Raw genomic sequence first — 7,734 nt, forward strand, 5'->3', positions numbered from 1 at the left:
CAAAATGTTACAATGTAGTGATTATAAGTGCAAAATTACAATTGAATCAAATCTTATATATTGAAAAAAAAAAACCAAAACAATTTGTAACAAACCCTGAAAGGTTGTAGAAGACGTAGACTGACAGCACTGTTAGAATCAAAAAATATTACAACAGTATGTCATAAATGACCCCACCACTCCACTTTAAGGTTAAGAAGAACGCAGAATTAAATATTTCTGTCAGGAACGATTCAGATACGAAGACTGCAGAGATTTAAAGATCTGAAATGCCATATTGCAACTCCATTAGTTTCTGTAATAAATTCATGTTAGGCTGGAGGAAGCTGTAATATTTGAAGCCCATTTAGGTAACAAGTAAACAAGTTTATTTCTTGTTTATGGTTCAAATTATGAATGAGTCTTTGTTGTTTGTTTGTTTTTCTTCCCTTCTAAGTAAAACCTCAAGACATTAATCTTGACAGCAAGCTTGCAGCTACACGACGAGCACCAGCCTGGTCATTCATTAGCTTTTGTTCAGGGGCCACAGTGATATAGTTTTGTACTTTGTGGTTTGATCAAAGGATCTCTCTGCCTCGTCTGCTGTCATCAGCAGTTCCCTGATCTGCTGGGCGAGCGACACGCAGCCATGAGAGAAGCGAGAGGGTGAGTCAGACGCGAGATATTCAAAAGGCCCATTGTGCCGGAATCAGTCATTAACCTCAGTCACAGGCATCAATAATTAATGAGGGAAGTGATCTGGTCATTTCCAGTTTGTGACAGTTAGCACAAATAATTATTGTCAGATTCAGTTGAATAATGTGAAAAAGAAACTAAAGCCAATTTATCACTTCTGTTTGTTTTCATATTTAGCATGCTTTCATTTCAGAGTAAGAAATAATACAAAACAGAGTGAAAGTCTGGCTCACTAGGTTTAACAGGTGGCCAGTATGTCATAATGCCATATTGCCTTTGCAATATGGCATTATGACATAGCCTTTGTTTAAATCAAAAACATAAACATGTTTAAATAGCCTGGTTAAAATTTCCCCCCTTTTTCTCTCTCACCAGCTTTCCTGTCTTCTCACCGCTGTTGTCTCACAACAAAGGCTGTAAGCCCAAGAAATATATAAAGAAAGAACATAAAGCAAAGCTAAGGTTTATAGATATGGCCTAATTCGTGCCACCAGACATTAAATGCGATGCATCCACACCTTGCCCTCCCTTGACAAAGCTATAATAGGACTCCTGGTTCATGTTGTCCTCTTGCTCGACTGGAAGTCAGCATAAGCCCATGTTTAGTGGCACTAAATTGCTGGAGGACCACCAGCAATTTAGTTATTAATCTTGACCAAAGAGGTAGAGCAACATTGCAAACTGAGACATTCAGGTGAGATTCACCAGCGTGCTGAGAATAAAAGCTTAAAATTTGCAGTTTTGACAGCAAATGATTGGTTTTTGACAGTTTCAACACTGGATTTCAAGAGCTGATACAGGAAAAAAACTAAACTAAAACCTAATAATATAGCACCTGTAGACCTAGCAGTTTTGTTGATACGCCGTCGTCCCTACAAATGTCATTCTACAAGCAAAACGCCCACCTTTTATTTGTGATCTGTCTATGCATGAATGCTGTTCCTGCAAGTTTATCTGTGCAGCTGTTTGTGGTTAAAGTCATAATTTTGGGAACTCGTGGTTTGCACATGTGTGAATGACATTAGGTCGCAAATTCATCACGAATCCCTCCGGGATCCCCAGGTACATGTTTGTCTCCTCCGAGGACTTGAATTTTCCTCTTAATCCCATCCCCCACATAAAATGCTCCAATCTTCTCCATTTTCCACTATTTATTCATATTTTACCATGTGCTTAGTCCTTAAATGTGTAAGTTAATGTAATGCACTGAGATTTATACTGCTTATCTAATCTTATGACCACTCAGAGCGCTTTAGACGTGTCAAATTTTAACCATTCAGCACTCTGTTACATACTTACATCCATGGCCAAGTTAGAATCACAAGCATGTCTCTGGTCTGTGAGAGGATGTATTCAAAAGCATTCAGAGGAAACCCATGCAGGCAAAGGGACAACATGCAAACTCCACTCTAAACAGATACATGTAATAATTTTCCAAAATTACTCTTCTGTTCTTTTCTAATACAAATTTTGAGTGGGTTGAAAATTTATGGACCTATGAACAAAAGGAGTACAAAGGATCTGTTGTATTTTTAAATAGTACTTAATTTGTGTGTGTCTGTGGAGGTGAGGCTGTCCTGGTGTCCTGGTGTCCTCCACAGAGTTTGACGTCACTACCAGGTTGCTCAAGTTGTCTCTTGAGTCAGCAGAAGGGCAGGGGGGTATCACGGGAACAACCTGCTGATCTTCCGATCAGCGAAGCTTTTTCTGGTATTTTATGCATAAAACATAAAAAACAGTCAGACCCAATGGAGTGCGATTTAGAGATATATCTGCTGTAAATCTCTGTCTCACTTCACAGCAGTAGCCATTATATCAACATAAATTTATAAAAATGCTAATGCTCCACACTTTTACTCGTTAAACATGACACTCGATTCACTCCCATTGATAAAGCACAACCAAGATAGCGTGACGACCTTTCCTAACATGCTGACATAATTACACGCATACACACAAACATATGTGTGTGTAAAGGATCCACTACTCTACAAAGAACCAGTGCTGAGCTTGTCTGAACGACCTGTGCTTACACATGTGGACTCTGCACATAAGATAAGATTAGATTCACTTTCTGCGTGCATGTGCAAATGTTCATCCATATGCATAAACAGAGGAGACAGAATATGAAAAGCATATTGAATAGTAGTTAATTTTGCAACATATGTCCAAATACATATGAGGTTGATCAGGCTTCAAATCTGAATGCTTTCAGTTTCTGGTACTGTTACTCTGTTGTCATTTAGAAAATATAATCGAGAGTAATCACTCATCCAGTAGTCGTTATCTTTCTATTGTTCTGTTTTTGTGGTACAGCTTTATCGAATGGTAAGGGTAACACAAACATCAAGCTGGAATGAGGCTGGATTTTAGTTTTGTACGACAGGCAGGAGAGAAAGGTCATACCCTAGGCTGAACACTCATGCTTGCTCTCTGTCTCCATTTTGTTAGATAAGAAAACAGCAGTAAAGATAATCTTAAGCTGTATATACAACTGAAGCTAAAGGATTGTGGATGTATTCAATCCCATTCAGGTACAGAAAAAAATGAAAAGAGAAGAGCAAGATCTTCCACATCATCAAATTTAAAGATACAAAATGCAAATCAGCAAGTCACATGATAGTAAATTCAAACCAAGCATCTGATTGGGAAGAAATGGGATTTAAGTGAGTTAGAACACGACATGGTTGTTGGGTGTCAAACAGGTTGGTTTGAGTAATTCATCAGCATCTTTATTTATAAAGCACTTTAAAACCACCACAGATGATGCAAAGTGCTGTACCTTGGAACTAAATAATAAAAATACATAATGTGAATCTGGCTCAGGCCATTTGCTGTCTTCCCTTTACCCTCTAAAACAGGATAAAAAAAAATCCAGGCACATTCTCACCATCATACGGGGCACGTCTCAAATTAGCTTATTTATCGCCTCTAGCACCTTGTAACATTTTGAGCATACTTGCTCTTCTTCAGACAGTAAAACACATCTTAAATCACCTGTGACAGGTCACATGACTGTGACCAACAAGAACAATAAGAAACACATCTTAGATCTTACACAAACAGATGATAACTGAAGTAATACATGTTGCCGCATCATAAGCCTGAAAAATCAGACATATAAATTCTCAGGCAATATCTGTTGATTAGACAGATTGCAAACCTACTCACCATTTAACCACAGTGTGACATATACATAGTTCTTCTCTCCCAACTTTCCTGTCCATGCACAACTGTCATGTAACACAGTAACAAATCTTTGAAAAAATGACAAGCTGTTATTTTGTTTGTTTGTTTTGTAACAAGAGCTTTTACTCCACATACTGAATGAAGTAGCAAATTCCAACTTGCAGACAGTTTCTTCCATTAAGCACACAGTTGTCATCACTGCATAAGACTGCGTTGTGAGATTTAAGATACAAGTTTCTTCATTTTCTAACCAACTAAGCAAAACATATAAATGCAAAATGTAAGGAAGTCGTGGTTATTTCTTTGGCAGTGAATCCTGTTCTTTGGCTGACACGTAAAACCGAAATCAGTCCGAGAACTTTGAACAGACCACCAGAGGTCACTTTCATTCATATCTGTTTTCACGCACTTTTCCATCTAGATATGTTTTTATAATTCCACAATAAAATAATTACTAACAGTTACATGAAACTGTAGGTCTTCATTTCATTAGGATATTAGTGCAAAGTTCTTTCTCATCACTATAGCAATGCTTTCCAGTTTATCTTTAAGATCCTTCCCTCTGCCTGTTTTCCTCCCTCCAGTGACACAGATTGATTTATCGTGGCTTGTTCAAAGGGTATTCGCTGTAATGTCATTGGCTGAGGGCCTGACAACACCCACCCAACCATAGGGGTGTGTCGGGGGAGGAGAAGAGGGTAGGAAAAGGTAATGGGGGCTTGACGTAAACAGGGCTAGACCCAGAGGACTCATGTGTTGCTCTCCCAGGAAGCACATATGAGTTTAAACCTGGTCTTCCTGCCTTCCTGCGTGAGAACGTTGTGAAACTAGAATGTAAAATGGGATCTGACGAAACTGGACTCTGCCTCCTCCACCTCTTATCTCCACTCTGTGTGGCTGAACACTTGGTGAAACCGCAGTGAACAGGGCTCTGAAGCAATGTGCAAGGCAGCAACGGTCATCTGGGTCACCTTGACAACCAATATGGTTACAGTACACCTAATAAATCTGATGAACTATAGCATGTTGAAAAAGATTACAAAATATTATTTCCCCATGTTTTCTTTGATTATGGTGTTATGTCATGATGTTGTGATTGCTGCGTATGCTATGATATCCTTCATTAAAGAATCAATATTTATAAATATGGACTTATATTGGTTATTAATGTTACTGATCTTCAATTCCCTTTAATTTGTTTTTAAGTTGGCCTATTTCACTTTTCATTGGTTTCTGTATACATGCTTTTAAAAAAGGTGGATGGCCAAAACCTAATTAATAATAACAATAATAATAGTAAGATTTACAATTAACGTCTGTGAGTCTAAGGCTCAGGATTCAGACAACTCTGAGGGCTCTTGGATTTTTATGATGTCACTGAGAGCAGATATTCTTAATATGGTCATTTCAAGCACTGTAAGCACAGGGGGGTCCGCCCACCTGCTATTCAGACCTGTTTGTTCTCAGTCAGAAGAGAACAAAAACAACTTGTTTCAGGAAGTTGATAACCTGAGGGTCTTTACACATAATAGCATATGAAGAAACACTTTTTGCATTGCGAACAGGTAGTTATGTTCCATGCAAAATGTACTCAATGGATTCAAAGATTTTCTGGAGTGGGATTAATTTGTGATTTATTAGTCTAATAAGCTAAAGAAAACGTCAGATATCTTTCGTATTACTGTATATTTGAAAGGTCTTTGTAAAGACATGTATAGTAGCCCTGGGAGGTCGAACGCAATGCAACTTAATCACTTGGAAAAATGCACAACAGAAGTGATTTAAGGGAAACAATAATGTGGCAGAAAAGCTGCGGAAGTGTCAAAAACTAAAATGTGAAGGATTTCGCTGTGACATGCTTAAAAGACCTCTCAGGGCCACTGTAGTTATGATAAGAAATGTACAATTTAGCAAAATAATCCTCTCAGATTCTCTTCAAGAATCCAGAAAAGCTCTACCTCTGGTGACTCTTTCATTAAATCTATCCATAAGTTTCGGATAGTAAAAAGGTAAATACACATTAAAAGTAATATGAATGTTTTTTTATTGTGCTTTTTATGAGCACGTAAATAAAAACTATTGTTGTTGGATGCTTTCCAGAATCACAAGTCACATGAGATGGTTTTGATCCATGCAGAACATTAAGCTGTAGCCAAAACTAAAAAGACTGATGAAAGTTTCAACTAACACTGCGACTGGGTTTGCTTCAGTGACTAGCATTCAACACTAGATGGTGCAAACATTGTTCCCACATTCTGGTGTCACTGCATCAGTGTGAGGATGAGAATGCAAATCATTGCAGGCCTTCTACTTTGAAACTGCAATGAGCTTCCTGAGCCAAGAAAATGTGAAAGAAAATGTACAAATAACATTAAAACATAAATTTGGTTTCATATATTTGGATAGTGGGACAATGAGATAAGATTAGTTAAAACATTAAATATTTGCTTGATTAATAATTTTACCTTCACATCTGCTGTGATATTGTGTTTCTGTTTATTCTGTTTCTGTTATTCTGTCATACCACTTAGTGACAAAGCTCTAAAAAAATGACAAGCTGTTATTTTGTTTGTTTGTTTTGTAACATGAGCTTTTACTCCACATACTGAATGAATTAGCAAATTCCAACTCGCAGACAGCGTTTGACTTTTACATTTCCTTGTTTTTACTTTCCCAGATTTAACAAGAACTACCTTTGCAAAGAAACCTTCCATTAAAAAAAAAAATCTAATGACCAGAGTTATCAGTTGGAGCCAGTATTTTCCAGTGCTAATTACCCAAAGCTAAATGGGCAGAATTTGAACAAAACTACAGGAAAAAGTTGTAAAATCTAAATTTATTCTGGTCATGTCAACAAACGTGCTTAATCAGAACCATTTTCGTGTATGTGCCACCTTTTTCCCTTTAGGCTATCAGCACTGGAGGCACTTGATTCTTTTAGCATCATAGATGAATATGCTGGGAGACTGCATCTTCTTCCAACACTGAGACAGCCAATGTCCTTTGCTGAGTTTTCCCCAAATAAGAGCATCATTTTTGAGATAGTCTCGATTATGTCAGTTTTTGCTTTCAAGTTCCCCCAAGTTATGAAATAAATTGTAAGTTTAATGAAAAATAAGTCTGGAAAGTTCTGTTTCCAATGTTATGACAAAGTCAACGGCCGTTAAGCCTCACAAAAGGTGAAAGCAACTGACATTTGTTTACAGATGACTAAGATCCTTGGTGAAAAAGCAGCCCATGTTTGTCATTCAATTTAAGCACAACTTAGCAGAGAGACTCCGATTGTACACCTATGATATCATCTTCTTGTTAATCTAATGTTATACGCAGTTATGGGGGTTCTTTTTCATCTCTCACATTTTTTTCTTTTCTGTTTTTGGTTTGAGGTTGCACTTGGTGGAAAAAGTATTTTAAGCTCAGGGTACATCGCTAAAAAAATGTTGAGAAACAATGGTTTGATGCGTAACAAAGCATTATAACTTCAAAGGGTTCAACATATGCTGAAACAAAGTCAGTGAAACACTAGTTTTATATATAACTATGGTGGCTAAAACGACTTTCAGCACAGTTATGTTTTACCAGAGAAGTCTAGACACCGTGAATAACCACATCAGTGCTTCCTGGATCACAGTTACAGCAGAGATGCAAAGGAGGAGCTGAAGAGCATGCTCATTCAGCAGGTGCTATGTTGGTATAACAACATATGTTTGTGAACAGCGGACACAGAGAAATAATTTGGGGTTTTCATAATTTTCTTATTAACAAAACTATATTCATCATGTGTTCTTTGTAAATTTTCGGACTGTTTTCATTTACAGAGAATGTTTTGATTCACTTTGATTCAATAGTAGTAAAACTAACTGAACTGAA

Source organism: Astatotilapia calliptera, chromosome 8, assembly GCF_900246225.1.
Source record: "Astatotilapia calliptera chromosome 8, fAstCal1.2, whole genome shotgun sequence".
Classification (NCBI taxonomy): Eukaryota; Metazoa; Chordata; class Actinopteri; order Cichliformes; family Cichlidae; genus Astatotilapia; species Astatotilapia calliptera.